At 43.3% G+C, this 22,689-nt stretch overlaps 1 protein-coding gene across 1 annotated transcript in view; it reads left to right on the forward strand.

The window, feature by feature from the left end:
* Window positions 1–406: 406 nt before the first annotated feature.
* LOC120993187 (T-lymphocyte activation antigen CD86-like) overlaps window positions 407–22,689 on the forward strand; it is a 70,863-nt gene continuing 48,580 nt past the window's right edge. Inside the window, exon 1 of the mRNA XM_040421747.1 lies at window positions 407–498. The gene's annotated coding sequence lies outside the window, so the exon portion shown is untranslated. The remainder of the gene's footprint in view (window positions 499–22,689) is intronic.

The raw sequence follows: 22,689 nt of genomic DNA on the forward strand, positions 1-22,689 counted from the left end.
GAATACCCCAGTCATTTTTTCTGTGTATTATATCAAGACAAATACTGATACATCTGTTTATTTTTGTTTCATTTTGGTTCATTTCATGTTTCATTTTGATACTTTTTTAAATTTTTAATTTTTTTTTGCTTTGTTACATTAATTTTCCTGCTGTGTGAACAACAATCAGCTATGGATCCACTCAAACATTATAAAAAAAAATGCCCATGGGGCGTGCTTACTTCTTTGGCATGACTGTATACCCACAGGAATGTGATTTATAGATTATGAGAGTTTTAGATCTGTTCCAAGTTTTATTCAGGACGAGAGGGGAAATTCTCAATCACAAGAGGAACCTCCTCCCACTCGATGAGAGACGTCACAGAAGCTTCAACACTTCCTCACATAAGTTTCATCAATGTCTTATCTTCCAGACACTTCGGATTTGGATTTTCACTCGGAAGCTTTGTGGTAGTCTGACTTGGATAATATTATAACAGAGGACAGATCCTGAAACGCGTGAGTATTTACAGCTCTCACTTATCAACAAGAATTCAGTTTTTTCTTGTCTAGGGATTACTCATAAGCCTGAGCAGGTTTCTGTAGCACTTCTGTGACAGTTGTAAAACTATAACTCCCAGCATGTCTTGGTCTCGTGGGAGTTGTAGTTTTTGGAGATTAGCAGCGTACAGCAAATGCATTTTCTAAAATAGACTGGGCTTTTAAAGTTCTCTTCCTATACAGAAGTAGCAGGACTGAAATTTTTATTAAACTCATTGGAGCTGCACTGTAAAAGAGAAAGGGTTATGTCGATACAAAAACCTCTTAGGGCATATGGACATCTTAGAAGGTGGTCCCCCCACCTAGGACCTCCATCTTTCATCCATTACAGAGAGAAGCAATCACTCTCACTCTCTCAGATTACACAAGTGGCCATTCATGACTACATGTAAAAATGTAGGTGGGGGGCACAAATCTGCTATGTTCCGGGGGTTGCACATTTTTATTCCATTTTTATTCCATTTTTATTTTTCATTTTTGTTCTTCAATTTATTTTATGGATTTTCGGGGCATTTATGAATTGTAATTTATTTTATTTTACATATATATTTATTTATAAAATTTTGCAGCATAATTGGCTCACCAATCACTTAGACTTATGAATATATTTATTATTATTGTTCATATTCTTATTTTTATTGTATCTATGTGCCATATCAAAGTATGTGATATTGTATCTCATGATATTGAGTAATGCATTGTATCTGATCTACTCCATTTATAACGCGGTATTACGATTATTTATGTATTTGTTTTTTATGCACTGCATTACGTCATATGATGTACTTGTTTATAACCATGTTATGTACTTTTGATCTAGATTTCCTTGCCTGAAATGGCACGCGCGGTGTCGCGCTCTGTGTCCTTCCTCCAGACGTCTCTATGCCAACCGGATGCGTCACGTGACCACCATCATGTGATCCACCACGTCATGGCATGACGCCTGTGGGCGGGACTACGGAGCTTCAGTGCGGCCCTACATGTTCAGGTCAGGTAAATCATAAATTATTAGGGCTCCCATTGGCTAAAGGCAGTTTAAATAGTAGTTCTTACAGTGATGGCGTTACCCCTGGACGAAGGCACGCCGAAACGAGTGTCGGGGTAACGCCATCCCAGGCACTCAGGTCCTAAATCTGAGTCTTTTGCACCCATATAGTGCACATTGTTTTTATATATACTCAGGACATTAGGTCAGATTATATTTTGCATGATTCAGATGGTATACACTGTATGCGTTATACTATAAAGTGCTTCACTTAAGTACTGTTTGCATCATGGGCAGTATTACCATCTGTTGCTTCTCCCCTATATACTATTTATTAGGACTCACCTTTTGCAAATAATTATAATATATGTTACTGATGTATTCCTGATCTTATACATATGTATTTGGAGTCAGTGATCTGTGTTGCCGGGATAGTGTTTTTTGTTCCTTACTCTCCTTTTTAATGGTAATATATTAACTATTTATTATGTAACAATAAAGTATTTTTTCATAATTGGATGTTTATGAGCTTCAGTTCTCTTAGTTTTTTTATGTTCAGGGGGTGGAGGACTACAGTCAGGTCCAAAAAATATTGGACCATGGACATAATTGTAACATTTTTGGCTCTATACACCACCACAATGGATTTGAAATCAAAACGAACAAGATGTGCTTTACCTGCAGACTGTCAGCTTTAATTTGAGAGTATTTACATCCAAATCAGGTGAACGGTGCAGGAATTACAACAGTTTCCATATGTGCCTCCTACTTGTTAAGGGACCAAAAGTAATGGGACAATTGGCTTCTCAGCTGTTCCATGGCCAGGTGTGTGTTATTCCCTCATTATCCCAATTACAATGAGCAGATAAAAGGTCCAGAGTTCATTTCCAGTCTGATATTTGCATTTGGAATCGGTTTCTGTCAACTCTCAAGATGAGATCCAAAGAGCTGTCACTATCAGTGAAGCAAGCCATCATTAGGCTGAAAAAACACAACAAACCCATCAGAGAGATAGCAAAAACATTAGGCGTGGCCAAAACAACTGTTTGGAACATTCCTAAAAAGAAGGAACGCACCGGTGAGCTCAGCAACACCAAAAGACCCGGAAGACCACGGAAAACAATTGTAAGAATTCTTTCCCTGGTGAAGAAATCACCCTTCACAACAGTTGGCCAGATCAAGAACACTCTCCAGGAGGTAGGTGTATGTGTGTCAAAGTCAACAATCAAGAGAAGACTTCACCAGAGTCAATACAGAGGGTTCACCACAAGATGTAAACCATTGGTGAGCCTCAAAAGCAGGAAGGCCAGATTAGAGTTTGCCAAACGACATCTAAAAAAGCCTTCACAGTTCTGGAACAACATCCTATGGACAGATGAGACCATGATCAACTTGTACCAGAGCGATGGGAAGAGAAGAGTATGGAGAAGGAAAGGAACTGCTCATGATCCTAAGCATACCACCTCATCAGTGAAGCATGGTGGTGGTAGTGTCATGGCGTGGGCATGTATGGCTGCCAATGGAACTGGTTCTCTTGTATTTATTGATGATGTGACTGCTGACAAAAGCAGCAGGATGAATTCTGAAGTGTTTCGGGCAATATTATCTGCTCATATTCAGCCAAATGCTTTAGAACTCATTGGACGGCGCTTCACAGTGCAGATGGTCAATGACCAAAAGCATACTGCATGCGGCAACCAAAGAGTTTTTTAAGGGAAAGAAGTGGAATGTTATGCAATATCCAAGTCAATCACCTGACCTGAATCCGATTGAGCATGCATTTCACTTGCTGAAGACAAAACTGAAGGTAAAATGATGAAACCCAGCGTCTGGTGATGTCTATGCGTTCCAGACTTCAGGCTGTAATTGACTGCAAAGGATTTGCCACCAAGTATTAAAAAGTGAAAGTTTGATTTATGATTATTATTCTGTCCCATTACTTTTGGTCCCTTAACAAGTGGAAGGCACATATGCAAACTGTTGTAACTCCTACACCGTTCACCTGATTTGGATGTAAATAGCCTCAAATTAAAGCTGACAGTCTGCAGTTAAAGCACATCTTGTTTGTTTCATTTTAAATCCATTGTGGTGGTCTATAGAGCCAAACATGTTAGAATTGTGTCCATCTCCCAATATTTATGGACCTGACTGTATATCTGCATATGGTAATGCTATGGTCTGTAAGAAGACAATCCTTTAAGATAATGCAGTAGGTTCATAACTAGAATGTGATATCACTATAGGTCGTGACAAATGACCACCATCATGGAAACATGTCAAAAGATGGGGGTACGCAAACTGAAACCCCCATAATTTATGGAGAAAAGAGGCCACGGCTCTTAGTAAACCACCCAAACTTCTCCAAGTCTGGTTGGTGGTTTCCATGAGTTGGAAACAATGGTACTTTACTTTTTGGGAATACCATCTTCATGTGATTGTCTGGCTTGGTGCCAGAGAAATGTTTTACCGAAATCTCTGCTAAATCTGACATGGTTTTGGTTGGAGAATTGTTGTTGGTCGTCACTGAGCTTTGGTCTTCTCATCTTCTTGTTGGTATTCTGATCTTGGTGTCATTAACCATTGTCTTGGTTGTGTATTGGAGGTGGTGCTACACTGCCGCTCTGCATGGGCCCAATCTGCTGACAACTGGGTGACTACATCAGACATGCAGATCAATGGGGATCCTTCTCCGTCTTCCTCGTGGCAGGTGTTTCTAGGCAGCAGTCGCGCTTATGGAGAAGGTGTCTGAAGATCTTGGGACGCAGCAGCTACAAATTGAGTCTACCTTCTCATGATGTTCTGCCCATGGTCGTTCCATCCTATATTATAAACATCTGATATTCCACAAAGGCTAATAATCTGGGACTTGTTTACAGAACTTTTATCTTATGCTTTAAACTTCACAACACTTTAAAAATTTAAGAAATGTTTCTGTTACCATTTTACTTTTACGTACAGCAAAGTGGTCATCTGATAATCCAGAATATTTAATCATCCGGCACCAGTCCTCTTGACCTATTCATACTAGATTAAAGGGGTTGTCTGAGATTCTGATATTGATGGTCTATCCTCAGGATGGGTCATCAGTCTAATTCTTGGGGGTACGACTATCAGCTTTAGGAAGAAACCTCTTTCTAGGCCAGTGACGTCATGTTCATCAGTCACATGGCCTAGGTGCAGCTCAGTCCTATTCAAGAGACTGGGCCTGTTCAAGCACAGCCACTATCCAATGGACGGCTCTGTGCTTGGTGAACTGTGAGAAGGCCACGACACAGAGTCCTCAAACAGCTGGTCGACGAGGGTCCTGGGTGTCGGACCCCCACTGAACTGATATTGGTGACCTATCCTGAGGATACATCATCAATATCAGAATTTTGGAAAACCACATTAAAGCAATGTCATTATATTACTTTCAATATCTGACATCTGACAATATCTGCATACGGTAGACTGTATACTGTAGACTGTTGCTGTCTACTGTAAGAGCAGACACACTATGAAGTCTTTCCTGTAAGAGCGGTCACACTATGGAGTCTCCCCTGTAAGAGCAGACACACTATGAAGTCTTTCCTGTAAGAGCGGTCACACTATGGAGTTGTCTACTGTAAGAGCAGTCACACTCTAGAGATCCATATTGTAAGAGTGGTCACACAATTGTGCTCTCTACTGTAAGAGCGGTCACATTATGGAGTCTTTACTGTAAGGCTATTTTCACACTAGCGGCACGGACCTCCGGCAGGCTAGAAAATATTTTGGCTAAGATCTCGGTGTGCAGAGGAAACGCTTTAATCACACATGGAAGATCATTTTGGATTTAGCCTTTTTAGTATAAACCCAGTTCGACACAGATTCATTTCTTATACACTGATGGTTTTGGAGGAAATGAGTTACATTTCTAAAGCCTCATTCACACGTCAGCGTTCCACATGCGTGTGCTGTTCATGTTCTCCACGGACAGCACACATCCCCATTTATTTTAATGTGTGTATTCACCAGTGATGAGCGGCAAGGGCAATATTTGTATTCACGATATTTCACGAATATTTATCATAAATTCGCCAATTTAAGAATTTGCAATTATTTTCTTGATTGCGAAAATCGGCAATGTAATATGCGCGTATTGCGCGCGCAATACAGACGTGGTTCACTTTTGCTACATTTTTCAAGCTGCTAGAAGTTTCCTGAGACTGGAGCAAATGGTTGGCATGGCAGAACATTACAATAGCTTTATATGCAGATAGAGTCAAGTGCTCCAATATATTCGCGATTGCACAAATCGGCAATTAATGATGCACATATTTTGGTGCAATGCGTGCAACTTACTACATTTTAGCAGGTCTGACTACATATTACTGATTGGTGCACTAAGTATTGTTGTGAACTTGTGACATCACAGCACTATGTCTGTAGCATGTATGTATGGACAGCAGAGAAACAGTAATCCCTATCAAACTGCCTAACACCCTGCACTGGAACCTATCAGCTACACTATATACTGATCTAACCTACACTGACTATCTGTATTATATATATGAGCTAACCAACTAACTAAGTAACTATCTAATGTAATGACACAGCAAAGCACAGAGCACAGCAATAACACTGCTCTCTCTCTCTCAGAACTCCAAAAAACTGCAGAAAGTGGCTGCTGGGGAGGTTCTTATATAGTAAGGGGTAAGCAACTTTCCTATTGGTTGCTAGGGATGTTGCTAAGCTCTGACAAAGATATTGCAGCCTTCTTATTGGCCCACAAGAAAGAAGCAGGGAGGTATCATGGGTAAAAAATAGAATATTCGCAGATATGAATATACAGCACTATATTCTATATCTTTGCGAATTCTCGAAGTGGCGATATTCGCGATTAAAATTCACGATTCGAATATTCGCGCCCAACACTAGCATTCACACATCCGTTCTTTATCATGGTCTGTGGGTCCGTGTTTTAGCACGGAAGCATGCTCTATATTGTCCGTCATGCCTATTATAGTCTATGGGTCTGTGAAAACCCCGGATGCCGTCCGTGTTTCATCCGTGTTTCACTGATCATTAGGAAGATATGCTTTTTAAAATTATTTTTTAGCTGCACAGTGTCCGTGAAAAACAGTTGATACACGGACAGCAAAATACGGACACACGGACCACACACAGATTCTTCATAGACAATCTCAGAGGCATCACTGACCACCTTTTCGCAGATTTGAGCATGGACATGGAAGTGTGAATAAGGCTTTATCCTTGAAAACCACTACCTTTCAGAAAATCTGCACAGCAAGAGATTTTCACCTGAGTAAGCTCGTTGAAATGGTATTCCTCATTCTGTACAGGAATCTGCTTTCTCCTCTGTGTGAGTTTTCAGATGTTCCACAAGATCTGATTTATGGTAAAAAATTTCTCACATTTAGGCCTTTTTCACACGGCGTAGCGTGTTGCGCGAGTGCAAAGCAATTTAATGCGTTTTGCACGCGTGTGAGAAGAATCGTCATGTTTGGTACCCACACCCGAACCGGGATCGGTGTTGTGTAGATTTTATTATTTTCCCTTATAACATGGTTACAGAATGCTTAGTAAAATGTCCATTGAGGGGTTAAAAATAATAAATAAATTTAACTCACCCCATCCACTTGATCGCGTAGCGGATCTCCTCTTCTTTCTACTTTCTTCAGGACCTGGCTAAATGACCTTTGATGATGTCACTGCACTCATCACATGGTCCATCACATGGTCCATCCCCCCCCCCCCCATGTGATGGGCCATGTGATGAGCACAGTGATGTCATCAAAGGTCCTTTAGCCAGGTCCTGAAGAAAGTAGAAAGAAGAGGAGATCTGCTACGTGATCAAGTGGATGGGGTGAGTTAAATTTATTTATTATTTTTAACCCCTCAATGGACATTTTACTAAGCATTCTGTAACCATGTTATAAGGGAAAATAATAAAATCTACACAACACCGATCCCAAACCCGAACTTCTGTGAAGAAGTCCGGGTTCGGGTCTGCCGAACATGCCAATTTTTCTCACGAGCGCGCAAAACGCATTAAAACGCTTTGCACTCGCGCGGAAATATCGCGCATTTTCCTGCAGCACACCCGCATCTTGTCCGGCCCTCACACACGACGCCCGTGTGAAAGAGGCCTAAGAGCCGTTACATTATGGAGATCTCTACTGTAAGAGCAGCCTTGTCAGGGAAAAGAAGGATCATTATCTATCTATCTATCTATCTATCTATCTATCTATCTATCTATCTATTCCTCTCTAATATTTATGGATCTAAAAGCAAACAAGGACTACAAGTACCAGCACAGTGCTTTATTCACAAAGACACATGAAAACACTGGAAACATGAATAAAAGTAAATTGTATTACTGCTATATTCACTGTATGAAAATTAGAATCTCCGGGGATTTGTGATCAAAATTGTGTCAGAGCCATCTACCAGACACAAGGTGGCTTCCAACAGATGGGACCTACCTGCCTAGGGCCTCTGATCAGAATATCAAATTGCTTGATTCAACATTGCACAGAATTTTTTAGGTTAAAAGCCCAGGAGAGGTCTGATAGTGTAGGCCTGATAGGTCTGATAGTGTAGGCCTGATAGGTCTGATAGTGTAGGCCTGATAGGTCTGATAGTGTAGGCCTGATAGGTCTGATAGTGTAGGCCTGATAGGTCTGATAGTGTAGGCCTGAGAGGTCTGATAGTGTAGGCCTGAGAGGTCTGATAGTGTAGGCCTGAGAGGTCTGATAGTGTAGGCCTGAGAGGTCTGATAGTGTAGGCCTGAGAGGTCTGATAGTGTAGTCCTGAGAGGTCTGATAGTATAGGCCTGAGAGGTCTGATAGTGTAGGCCTGAGAGGTCTGATAGTGTAGGCCTGAGAGGTCTGATAGTGTAGGCCTGAGAGGTCTGATAGTGTAGGCCTGAGATGTCTGATAGTGTAGGCCTGATAGGTCTGATAGTGTAGGCCTGAGAGGTCTGATAGTGTAGGCCTGAAAGGTCTGATAGTGTAAACCTGATAGGTCTGATAGTGTAGGCCTGAGAGGTCTGATAGTGTAGGCCTGATAGGTCTGATAGTGTAGGCCTGATAGGTCTGATAGTGTAGGCCTGATAGGTCTGATCGTGTAGGCCCCATCTGTATAGCCACCTTGTCATTAGTAGATGGGCCTGACACATTTTTTTGTTTGATCTTTCTATCTATCTAGTCTACAGAAGCAATGAAAAGTTGAGGCTGTAGAAGTTAAATGGTAACTTAAAACATTTTAATGAAGACTGATAAAAAAAAGCATTTTATTCCAGGATAAGTAGAATGCAGTAATAACAAATGCTCCCAAAGGTATCCATGATTATAACACATTTCAAATTTAGAAATGAACTCACCCATAGCCTGTTAGTTAAAAATTCTTCTCGGTTACTGGTGGTCGCTGACAGTACAAACTTCTCTGTGCTGTCATCCAAGATTTAATACTATAATTCCTAACTCCAAACACCCCTATGTATAGGACTAACCATATGGTTTATGGTAAGTCTACTGTTCTGTATCTGCCGAGTGGGGCGCTTGGTGGCTCAACACACATTGAGTGGCCACTACTGGCTCCTGCCTCCAACACTGGGCCTGACACAGCCACAGTGTTGGAGCTGATAACAGATAAGGATGATGGTGGGGAGAGGACTTAGAAGCTGGTCCAACAGCATGGTGGAACGTTTACAGTCAGACCTACCTCAGAAAGAGAGGCATTTTGAAAGTTGGCAAGCCTCCCTTTGAATTTGGTGGACTTTTCCCTTGTTTTGGACACTCTGCTTTTCCCCCCCCCAAAAAATAGAGATATGATTAGTTCAGTTTGTAACAGACTGCTTTCATACATACTTTACCAGAAGCAAAATTCTCATCTTCGAGATGTCTCTGATGTGACGTAGAAGTAAAAAATTCTGGTAGGAAAATTTGAAAATGCTGGCAACCATATATGATGGAGGTTGAGAAAGCTACCAGAGATACCTCTGAGAAGACAATGTGATATTTATTCTATCTAGTGCTGTATGTGATTTCAGTTAGATTTATTCACACCTCATTTTTAAGTGTTTTAGAAACTGTCTTGTTGAAAAATTACACAGGATTTGCATATCTACCCCAGTCACTCTCTTAGATTTTAAGAGAGGGAAAAACACACACCTCCAGCCAACTTTCCAACTCTTTTTGACTGAAGCTGATTTCTGAATGACAGTGGTACAGTGATATGCTTGGAATTATTATTATTATTTATTCGATGGCGCTGTACATCAAGAGAGGGTTACACATGCGTAATATAAAATTTAATAAACAAGGAACTATTAACAGACTGGTACAGAGGGGTAGAAGACACTGCCTTCAAGAACTTACAATCTACAAGGGAAGGGGGAAGAACACAGTAGGTGAGGGTATAGGCTGCTCTTTTGGCTGCGTGGTGGCAGCATGCTTATTGCAGGTTGTAGGCTTTCCTGAAGAGGTGGGTTTTTAGGTTAATTTTGAAGGTTTGGATGTTAGGGGAAAGTCTGATGTGTTGGGGTAGTGAGTTCCAGAGTATGGGAAATGCACATGAGAAATCTTGTAGTCGATTGGGGAGCAATGGGGAGCCAGGGAAGGGATTGGCAGAGTGGAGAGGCAGAGGAGAAACGAGAAGAGAGGTGGACTAGTCGGGTGGCAGAACTGAGAACTGATTGGAGAGGAGCAAAAGTGCTGGATGGGAGGCTACACAGGAGAATGTTGCAGTAATCAAATTGGGAGATGATGAGGGCATGCAATAGCACTTTAGTTGACTCAAGGGTGAGGAAGGAGCGAATATGAGATATGTTCCTAAGTTGAAAGTAACAGGTGGAGGTGAGGGTTTGGATGTGTGACTTAAAGGACAGGGACTATTTATATAGTACTGCCATATTGTCCTGATGAATAATAGTACCACATTGCTAATGCCTTTAAAATAACAGTGCCAAACACAGTGACTTTCAAGATATTGCACTATACAGTGTCCTCCATAAAAGTGAAGCTTCCTAGATCCAAAGGTGAAGGCCCCTGGTCATCATTTAATTTTCCCCTTTATGCTGTCAGTCTGACCTATTTTGGTGTTCGAAAGGTATAGGAGTCTAGGTTGGCAAAAGTCTGTTGGTAATGTCTTAGGAAAATGTTAGCAACTGTTTTCACATTTCAGATTTATAGGGTATGCCCTACATTAGGTAAAAAAAAGTTCCCCTACTCATTGGGTTTCTGAAATCTTGATTTTTTGAGGAAACTTGAGGAAAAGAAGATCCATTAAAGCTAGTATTACATTTGCAGATACAGCAGGCGATTGGGGGAAGGGGGGGGGCATTCCAAAGAAGACTGATGCTATTACATGCAATGATCTCCTCCACATCATGTGGAGGAGCGATCGATAATGCCATTTCTCTTCCCCATACTGACTAGCTCTTTTCTGGCAGCACGATCTGTCCCCAGCAAACAATGCATATATACATGATCCCAGATCTAATTTTGGGATACAAGAGGATATATTGACACTTCTGCATTACACTGTATTGAATGATTTTATTCAACTATAGAATTTTTTGTATACTATGATTACATGGATATTTTGTAATGATTGTAATGATTGTAATATCACGTGATTGAACAGTTTTTGTATCATGTGTTTTCACTGATTTGTATCATGTGACTTGATTGCACTTGTTTGTTGGGTATATATACCCTGCTATTGCACTGTTGTATAGCTTGACAAAGGCCTCATTGAGAAGGCCGAAACGTTGCTGGGGAATTAAAGTTTGGGGTCTTCACCCTTTCACATCTTATCTGGAGTGCTGCCTCGCTTTTTGGGATATATATACAGTGGAGGAGAAGTCGACCTTCCTGAAGGATTTGCACCCAGTTCACACTATCTAACTGTGCTGCTGCGGTATTTGCAAGAGTATATATATATATATATATTTATATATATATAAAATCATACTTTTGATATATATACAGTACAGACCAAAAGTTTGGACACACCTTCTCATTCAAAGAGTTTTCTTTATTTTCATGACTATGAAAATTGTAGATTCACACTGAAGGCATCAAAACTATGAATTAACACATGTAGAATTATTTTCATAACAAACAAGTGTAAAACAACTGAAAATATGTCATATTCTAGGTTCTTCAAAGTAGCCATCTTTTGCTTTGATTACTGCTTTGCACACTCTTGATGGCATTCTCTTGATGAGCTTCAAGAGGTAGTCCCCTGAAATGGTTTTCACTTCACAGGTGTGCCCTGTCAGGTTTAATAAGTGGGATTTCTTGCCTTATAAATGGGATTGGGACCATCAGTTGCGTTGAGGAGAAGTCAGGTGGATACACAGCTGATAGTCCTACTGAATAGACTGTTAGAATTTGTATTATGGCAAGAAAAAAGCAGCTAAGTAAAGAAAAACGAGTGGCCATCATAACTTTAAGAAATGAAGGTCAGTCAGTCAGCCGAAAAATTGGGAAAACTTTGAAAGTAAGGGCTATTTGACCATGAAGGAGAGTGATGGGGTGCTGCGCCAGATGACCAGGCCTCCACAGTCACCGGACCTGAACCCAATCGAGATGGTTTGGGGTGAGCTGGACCACAGAGTGAAGGCAAAAGGGCCAACAAGTGCTAAGCATCTCTGGGAACTCCTTCAAGACTGTTGGAAGACCATTTCAGGTGACTACCTCTTGAAGCTCATCAAGAGAATGCCAAGAGTGTGCAAAGCAGTAATTAAAGCAAAAGGTGGCTACTTTGAAGAACCTAGAATATGTATATAATATTATGTATATAATTCCACATGTGTTAATTCATAGTTTTGATGCCTTCATAGTCATGAAAATAAAGAAAACTCTTTGAATGAGAAGGTGTGTCCAAACTTTTGGTCTGTACTGTATATTATAATATATTATATATTCAAAATATATAATAATATATGTAAATATATTATGGCTGAAAACTTATGTTTAAATTAAATTTAGCCTCTATTTCTAAAATGTTTCTGGCAGGATTTGAACTCACAACCTTCTACATTACAGCCAAGAACCTTAACCACTACACTATAGAATTGTACGGCTAGTTACTTAAAAAAATATAATAATATGAGACTTCTGCTGTATAGGAATACTTACTAATAGTAACTGGCCATGCAGCTCTATAGTGTAGTGGTTAACATTCTTGGTTGTAATGTAGAAGGTTGAAAGTTCAAATCCCGCCAGAAACTTTTCAGAAATAGAGACTAAATGATATTTAAATACACTGACTCGAGCATCGCGCTCGAGCACATGTGATATTTGGCCGAGCATAGCGATGCACGAGCCGAACTGGTGTTCGGCCAAGCATGCTCGCCCAACACTAATAACCACTTAAGACACCAGTATTATGAATGCGCAGGGTAGGGGGTAGCCCTAGTACAGATTTAGCATTGAGCCCAGTGACACACTACAACTACTCGCTGTGTTGAGTACGTCCCCCCGAGGCATCAACTCTTCCTGATCTCACAGCTTGGGGTTGCAGCTCTTCTGCTGGGTTCTCTGTTCATAAGCAATACAATTGTTTCAAGCCTCCAGGCTCTTACTCATAACTGTTGAGATTATATCGGCAATATAATTTTCGCATGCGCAAATGCACTATACAGTACCCAAATGCACTATAAAGAAAGTATATTGGTATATAACACCCCGCTTCAATCAGTTTTTTTGGGGGCGACTGGTATATCACACCAGTAGAAATTATTTGTTCCAATAACGCTTGTCCCTCTATATACCTGCAGTATCGCAGCAGAACCGCACACAACTGCCGCACAACACAAATGCAGTATAATATACCGTCTAACATAGAAAGTATATTATAACATTGTACAAGGAAGGCAATCCATTAGAATATACATGAAGATAAAACGTAACCTTTAATAATGTTACTATGAGGGTCCATTCACGCGGCCGTAAGTGTTTTGCGGATCCGCAAACAAGGACACTGGCCATGTGCACTCTGCAATTTGAAGTCCGCACATCGCCGTCACTATAATAGAAAATGCCTAATCTTGTCTGCAATTGCGGACAAGAATAGGACATGTTCTATTTTTTTGCGGAAACAGCACTGATGCGAATGTGGACAGCACATTCCGGCCCCATTGAAAATGAATAGGTCTGCACCCGTTACGCAAAATTGCGGAACGGATGCAGACCCATTTTGCGGACCTGTGAATAGAAAACATATCCCTCAAAATGAAAATAAATTAAATTATTAAAGTTAAGCAAAAAGCATAGATGTGGTCGGCAATAACAAGTGCTCGGCGGCACTAAATCAGAAACCGTATGTCCTACCACAATCCGGGGGTTTCCAGTGCATATCGATGAATCCTGGAGGGAAAGCAAAAAACATCCATCCCTGGGCTAGATGATGAGGTGGTATTGAAGGACAGGGTGGGCAAAGAACTGTCCCTGATATTGCCCTACAGGGGGTGCTATTCTGGCCCTGATAGCCTAACCACAGACCACCCGCCCTGATAAGCGCGACCCTGTCTGGAAACTTACCCTATATAAAAATGGCCCTAGTAAGCCCCTAGCCCCTAGGCCCCTGACTTCCAGGTGATCACTATATAGATCTATGTGTTTTTGACTCATTATAAAAGTATATTATAAGTATATCGCACCCCTCTGTGTATCACACATATCGATAGCACACCTATACCAGTCCTTAAAATGACTTTTGTGGCCCTATTAGCTAGCTTTTGGTGTCCCTAACAGCCTGTCCTTGCTCCACACAGCAACCTCTCCCCACACTGGCAAACACTGAATGTAAAATGGCAGCCAGATCAGGTTTATTTATAAGGTAGGGGGTACGTCCATGTGCTGAAACGTCTCAATTGGCTGTCCTGTACCACCTGATGGATGTGTCATGGGTCAAAGTTCTTCACAATGTAAAAGAATATGGCGGGCGAACCGCAAGGCCATCTCTTCTAACCACTATAACCAGGATACACTTAGCTTCAAAAATTGCATAATTGTGGATAGCCCAATGATAGGCAAGAGCTCTCCTCCCCTATGCAGATGAGTTTTACCCTAAAAATATGGCATGGGACCCTTTCTGAAAGGCAAGCTTTAAGATCCCATGTACAGTGGATATTCCTTAAATGTCCATTGTTGGAATACCCCACTATGGAGTGGTCTCGGTCATAACCTGTTGGTTGTGCCCACGGCCAGGCTGCAGCAAATGACACCTGGGCTCAAGTCCTGTGCATCCAGTATTGGATAGCTCCTGGATCTTATATATAGCAGATGAATCTTCAAAAAAAGGCACACAAATGTAAAAATTTCTACAGTACTTCTGCCGAGAACATTGCTTTACTTGATGCAGAGACTTCTGTGATGATGAGTCATTTATGATTCATGCATATTTCATCATATATTCTGATCATGCAATCACAGCCTTCCAGTATCATCAAGAGTGTCCAATTAAACTTTAAGGAAGTGTGTTATACTCTCAGTGCACACTGATTCCAAATTTGTAAAAATAAAATGTTCCTCTGGCTTTTTTCCTCGTGGTTCCTCGTAATTTAGTGGTGATGGGAACCAGGCTTTATTTTCCAGTTTACCCCTTCTTAGTATGAAGCCACATGGGCCATCAGCTGATCACTTCAGGTCCAAGTTCTCATCACTCGGTGGGGTGTAAATCATACACTGTTCAGTTGGGTCACCCAGGGCTGCAGCTCTCTGATCTAGCTCATGGAAGGGAATTCTGAGCAGGAAACTCCCCGCTATAATGTAGAGATGCAGAACTTGGGCAACCACTTTCATGAAATCATAACATACATTCCATAAGACAACTCAGATTTATCCTGTGACCTGTGAAGCTCTAGCTCCCCTATAGTTTTATGAGAAAACCATGTCATGTTCATTGCTGCAGAAGATTTCTTCCTAAGCATGCAAAAATCTAAACAACACACAATCACAGCAATATCATATCCCATAATGACTAAAGGGGAATAGGTTAAGAACATATAATATTTATCATGAGAAAGGTTCAGTGAAAAGCTAGTCACAGACTTCAACCAATCAGGAATCTCCTTTCAGGTCATGTGATGCATGATGCACTGGCAGAAATCCAAGGCTTCAGCCCATACACATAAGATCCTCAACTGATCTGCCAATTTTTTTGTCATGTTCCTGGTCGGTTTTACACTGATACTTATCAGAATTAATGTGTGGCCCCCATACATGCTAGACTATTGTCAACCAAACCTGCCAATTTTGATAGGATATGCCATAAATGTCTGACAGGAACAGGTCCCACTTTTGGAATCTGCTCCTATCTCAAGAACTTGGCCCTTCCGTTAATATCATGCACAATGTCCTCTCCATTCACTGCTTTGGCGCTTCCAAAACAACCTGAGCTATTTTCAGAAATCCCATAGCAGTGAATGGAATGCAAGCCACGCACGTGCAACCACCCTTCCATTCACACTTCTATTGGACTTCTGAAAATAGCCAAACCAGAGCTCTGCTATTTTTGGAAGTCCCACAGCATTGAAAGGAGAAAGCTGCGCATGTGCGTCTCGCTCTCCATTGACTTTGGGGCTCTGTTCTTAAATAGGAGCGTGTCCCACAGGTGAGACCTGCACCTGTTGGACATTTGTGGCATATCCTATCAATATGTCATAAATATCCCAGATGGGAATAAGCTTTTACGTGTTTGTGTGCACTGAAGAAAATATTCCTAGCGGATTTTAGATCTCTACTCAAGGTATGCTTAGACTGTCTGAAAGTTTCCCCTATCAACTGTGCCCCGATGTTGGGTAAGGATCAAGGATCACCCGATTGTCCGTTCTTCTGTAAGATGTGCCTTGTAATGCCTTACAGGGGTTTTCCAGGAGAAGAATATTGATGACCTATCAAGTCAACGTGGATCCATATCTGATGATTGGGGGGTACGAAATATGTCTTTTATGGGGAGGTCAGGGAGTAGGCTGTAGCTAATAACTATTTCATGTATATGGGCAACTGTAGTAGGCAGATGCCAACAAATTTTGGACTAAAGATTAAAGTTCACTTGTCAGCCGGATCAACTGTATTCCACCAGGCATTACATATTCTTTATGTAAATCAGGACTTCAGTGCACCAAAGGGTGTGTCCTGATCACTCAGTGTACCTGAGCTCCTCAGTTTTCCAGTGATTGCCACACCCTTTGGTGCAAAGAAGACCATATTGGCAGAAAAAATACAAGTTGTTTTTTTTTAAAAGAAAGCCACAACTTATTTTCACAAAGACAATTATCTTTTCAATTAGCAGGATCAACCTTACCAGGCATCATACCTGGTTTAATGGGATTTATCCCACTGATAGGTGTTCTTTAAGTCTATGAGCATCTTTGACATTACTGGTGATACTCATGATAGTTCATTCAATTGAATCTGAGTGGTTTTACATCAAGTTCTTGAAAGAGTTTGGTTTTTTGGATGTCTATATATTTCTTAGGGTGGGTTCACATCAGTGTTATGTATTCCGTTATGGCTTTCCGTTATAACATGGTTATAACGGAAAATAACGGAATCCATAAGCCTTTAAGAAGCATTCCGTTTTGATCCTTCATAATACATGTCTATGAGGAGCATAACGGATACGCCATTATCAGGAGTCCAGTCCTGCATAACGAAAACCAGGACGGATCCGTTATGCTGCCCATAGACTTGCATTATGACGGAATGCAAAACAGAAGCCTTTAAAAGGCATTCCATTTTGCTTTCCGTCATAATAGAAGTCTATGGGAATCATAACGGATCCATCTGGTTCCCGTTATGCAGAATGGACAAAAAAGTCCTGTCGAAAGGACTTTGTTTTCCGTCCTGCATAACGGGAACCAGACTGATCCGTTATGATTCCCATAGACTTCTATTATGACAGATATAAAAAGGAATGCCTCTTAAAGGCTTCAGTTTTGACTTCCGTCTTATGGATTTGGTTATTTTCCGTTATAACCATGTTATAACGGAAAGCCAGAACGGAATACATAACTCTGATGTGAACCCACCCTTAGTATACTGTATAGGTTTTGTCAGTAAAAATACCTATTTACTGGCCATGAAACTGTGACTATAGGAATATTATATGTGTCTGTTAATTATTACCAAGAATTGAGTGAAGCAGGGAAAGGGCTTGCTGTTCTACACTTCTTGGAAAACCCCTTGAGGTCATCACAGTCTTACTAATGCCTTGTAACGACTCTTGCTCATATGAGTGTTTTACGTATGTGTCACTTCATCAGATGTGATTTCGATTCTTCAGAGTCACCAATGACATGTTCCATGCAGCCATTGAGCTGAATGGAATACCTGGTTTCAGTATCGGAAGCCTAGAGAGATCAGCTTGATTTTAGTGACTATGGAGAGAAGTCTTTGAGCTTTTACTCGTAACTTTTCATCAGAAACGAAACAATTTGAAGCTGAAATTTTATATATATTATTTGGGGAAAATTGGCATCTTTCCCGCGGGTTGTGAGTTCTGCTTTCCAGGCTTGTGGGCATTATGCAAATATTCAGAAATCTCCTTAGTCAATAATAAATTAGTATGAAATAACATAGTAACTAAAGAGACAGAAAAGAGGAAAAAAGAGGGAGGAGGGGTATGTGGTTGCAGCATATCATCCTTAGTGTCTGGGTGAAAGTCAAGATGTGAGAGGGGAGAAGTTTTCCAAAGTAAGGGCGCAGCATGGAGCACACCTCATAGGACACAACAAATTTGGGTGAACTCCGTCTAATACACCTTCATCCACCATCCATTATGATGCAGTAGGTACTCTTAGTACATAATATTGACATTGATATTTTTCTTTGTGAAGTCCAGTTCTAATGTGATGTCTGTGCCCCAGTCTTATGAGTCAAGCCATGGAGTCATGTGCCAGTGATATGGTTCTGAGGTCCGACTGCCAGGGAATATGTTCTGACTGGCAATGTGCAAATTTCAGGAAATCCGATTTGGGTCCAATGCGACCTAATCTGACATCTGATTTCTTTTAGACCTGAATCGAAAAAATGCTTCAAATGCCCTGATAAGCAGTGGATTACATGGTATTCTCTCATTCTCTCTCTCCCCCAAAACTCTGAGTTGGAATCAAATTAGCAAAAAGTTGGATTCAATAGAATCCCAATCTTTGGAAAAATTTGGGTCAACTTTTGATTCTACGGAATCAAATCGCTAATCTCTAGTTCTGACCCCTGCTTACTAAAGCAAGTTTCACACTAGTGTTAGATATCTCCGGCAGTCTGTTTCGGCAGGGAGCAGCCTGCTGGAGATATCTGGATTCGGCACTGCCGAACGCTACCTTACACCCGCCAGCCCATTAGCTATAATGGGGACCAGCAGAAATCCAGCCACAACGCGGCACACATGCCGAGAAATGGCTGGACTAAAACTGCTGTTAATGTGGCCTGGCAACGCGGTAGCTTCCGGCAATGTCTGAATGCAGAGAGATCCGGCAGGCTGTTGTGGTGTCCTTTGTTGCATTTACAACCCCGTTGTGTTGTTGATCCACGCTGTTGATCTTTTTGGTTCGACTGTAATATAGATAATAAGTTCTGAGGATTTGACCTTGTTTTTAGAGTAGGAGGACTGCTGATGTTGTGGAAATTCCTCTTTTCTGAGAATCTCTCTGCTGCTTGAGTAGGAAATTCAGGTGGTTGGGTGAAGACAGGGCTGGTGCAAGGATTTTTGCCGCCCTAGGCAAGATAAAAATTGCCGCCCCCCCCCCCCCCTATCAGATGATCTGCCCATATCATGACATCACATATGTTCCACCCCTTTCTCAGCATTTAAATTAAAAGAACTGCTTATATAGAACTGCTATGTTTCCCTTAGGGTTAATCAAGCTTCTTGTAGCCGTCTCCCTGACAGCCGCTAGAGGTGCTTCCGCGATTCTCACTGTGAAAATTACAGTGGGAAGACGCGGAACATAGTTTTGAATGTGTGCGCATGCGCATTCGCAGCTGAGAGGAGGATCGGGGAGAAGAGTTCCCAGTGCCGGCGCTGGAGAAAGGTAAGTGGCTGAAGGGGTTTTAACCCCTTCAGCCCAGTGGGAGGGGGACACGAGGGTGCCCCACTCCTAACAACTATATAGTGCCAGGAAAATGAGTTTGTTTTCCTGGCACTATAGTGCTCCTTTACCACCAGTACTGCACAGTGTCTTTTCTCTGCAGGAACAGGCGATAGACACCAGAACCACTACATCAAACTGTACTGGTTCTGGGACTATAGTATCCTTTTAGAAGTTTTAGGCTCCATTCACACGTCCGCAATTTCGTTCTGCATTTTGTGGAACGGAATTGCGGACCCATTTATTCCTATGGGGCAGCATGATGTGCTGCCCGGACACGGAATTGCGGATCCGCACTTCCGGGTCCGCACTTCCGTTCCACAAAAAAATAGAACATGTCCTGATCTTGTCCGCAATTGCGGACAAGAACAGGCATATTCTATTAGTGCCGGCAATGTGCGGTCCGCAAAATGCGAAACGCACATTGCCGATTTCCGTGTTTTGTGGATCCGCGGCTCCGTGTATCCGCAAAACACATTGCGGACGTGTGAATTGAGCCTTAATGTGAGGTAAATTAGTTTCCAATGTAGTATTAATAACTAAACAATTAAATAATAAACATATTGCATTGTCTACTTACCACCAGGACAATAAGATGATCTGGTCTCTGGCTGCAGTCTGGCTCTTGGTCTGGCTCTGGGGACTCCCGTGTCACCCTGTTCTCCCCCCTCCCTCCCTTGTCACTCTCTTCCCCCCCCTCCCTTGTCACTCTCTTCTCCCCCCTCCCTCCCTTGTTACTCTCTTCTCCCCCCTCCCTCCCTTGTCACTCTCATTTACTCCCCCCCACTCCCTTGTCACTCTCTTCTCCCCCCTCCCTCCCTTGTCACTCTCTTCTCCCCCCTCCCTTGTCATTCTCTTCTCCCCCCTCCCTCCCTTGTCACTCTCTTCTCCCCCCTCCCTCCCTTGTCACTCTCTTCTCCCCCTCCCTCCCTTGTCACTCTCATTTACTCCCCCCACTCCCTTGTCACTCTCTTCTCCCCCCTCCCTCCCTTGTCACTCTCTTCTCCCCCCCTCCTTTGTCACTCTCTTCTCCCCCCCTCCTTTGTCACTCTCTTCTCCCCCCCTCCCTTGTCACTCTCTTCTCCCCCCCTCCCTTGTCACTCTCTTCTCCCTCCCTCCCTTGTCACTCTCTTCTCCCTCCCTCCCTTGTCACTCTCTTCTCCCCGCCTCCTTTGTCACTCTCTTCTCCCCCCCTCCCTTGTCACTCACTTCTCCCCCCTCCCTTGTCACTCTCTTCTCCCCCTCCCTCCCTTGTCACTCTCTTCTCCCCCCCTCCCTTGTCACTCACTTCTCCCCCCACTCTTGTCACTCTCTTCTCCCCCCTCCCTCCCTTGTCACTCTCTTCTCCCCCCTCCCTCCCTTGTCACTCTCTTCTCCCCCCCTCCCTTGTCACTCTCTTCTCCCCCCTCCCTTGTCACTCTCTTCTCCCCCCTCCCTTGTCACTCTCTTCTCCCCCCTCCCTCCCTTGTCACTCTCTTCTCCCCCTCCCTCCCTTGTCACTCTCTTCTCCCCCCTCCCTCCCTTGTCACTCTCTTCTCCCCCCTCCCTCCCTTGTCACTCTCTTCTCCCCCCTCCCTTGTCACTCTCTTCTCCCCCCTCCCTTGTCACTTTCTTCTCCCCCCTCCCTCCCTTGTTACTCTCTTCTCCCCCCCTCCCTCCCTTGTTACTCTCTTCTCCCCCCCTCCCTCCCTTGTCACTCTCTTCTCCTTCCTCCCTTGTCACTCTCTTCTCCCCCCTCCCTTGTCACTCTCTTCTCCCCCCCTCCCTTGTCACTCTCTTCTCCCCCTCCCTCCCTTGTTACTCTCTTCTCCCCCCTCCCTCCCTTGTCACTCTCATTTACTCCCCCCACTCCCTTGTCACTCTCTTCTCCCCCCTCCCTCCCTTGTCACTGTCTTCTCCCCCCTCCCTTGTCACTCTCTTCTCCCCCCTCCCTTGTCACTCTCTTCTCCCCCCCCTCCGTCCCTTGTCACTCTCTCCCCCCCTCGTTCCCCTGCTCCCTTGTCACTCTCATTCCCCCCTTGTCACTCTCATTTACTCCCCCCCTCCCTTGTCACTCTCATTTCCCCCCTCCCTTGTCACTCTCATCCCCCTCCCTTGTCACTCTCATTTCACCCCCTCCATTGTCACTCTCATTTCCCCCCTCCCTTGTCACTCTAATTTCTCTCCCTCCCTTGCCACTCTCATTCCCCCTCCCCCTTTCTCACTCTCACCCCCCCTCCCTTGTCACTCTCATTCTTCCCCCCACTCTCTTGCCACTCTCATCATTCCCCCCACTCCCTCGTCACTCTCATCATTTCCTCCCCCCCTCCCTTGTCACTCTCATTCCCCCCTCCCTTGTCACTCTCATTCCCCCCCTCCTTTGTCACTCTCACCCACCCTCCCTTGTCACTCATTCTTCCTCCCACTCCCTTGTCACTCTCATCATTTCCTCCCCCCTCCCTTGTCACTCTCATCCCCCCTTTGTCACTCTCATTCCCCCCTTGTCACTCTTTTTCCCCCCCTTGTCACTCTCATTCCCCCCCTTGTCACTCTCATTCCCCCCCTTGTCACTCTCATTCCCCCCCTTGTCACTCTCATTCCCCCCCTTGTCACTCTCATTCTTCCCCCCCACTCCCTTGTCACTCTCATAATTTCCTCCCCCCCATGTCACTCTCACCCCCCCTCCTCCCTCCCTTGTCACTCTCATCATTTCCTCCCCCCCTCCCTTGTCACTCTCATCCCCCCCTTGTCACTCTCATTCCCCCTTGTCACTCTCTTTCCCCCCCTTGTCACTCTCATTCCCCCCCCTTGTCACTCTCATTCCCCCCCCTTGTCACTCTCATTCTTCCCCCCCACTCCCTTGTCACTCTCATAATTCCCCCCCCCCCATGTCACTCTCACCCCCCCTCCTCCCTTCCTTGTCACTCTCATTCCCCCCCACTTCTAATGTAGCGTGGCCGAGCTCTGTTCGGTCTGCAGTACAGGAGCATTTGTTTCCTGTACCCGGCCGGACTTAAAGGAAGTGCACACTAGGTGAGCACTTCCTGTCAGTTCGGCCGGGTACAGGAAACAAATGCTCCTGTACCGCGGACCGAAC

Source organism: Bufo bufo, chromosome 3 (assembly GCF_905171765.1).
Source record: "Bufo bufo chromosome 3, aBufBuf1.1, whole genome shotgun sequence".
Classification (NCBI taxonomy): domain Eukaryota; kingdom Metazoa; phylum Chordata; class Amphibia; order Anura; family Bufonidae; genus Bufo; species Bufo bufo.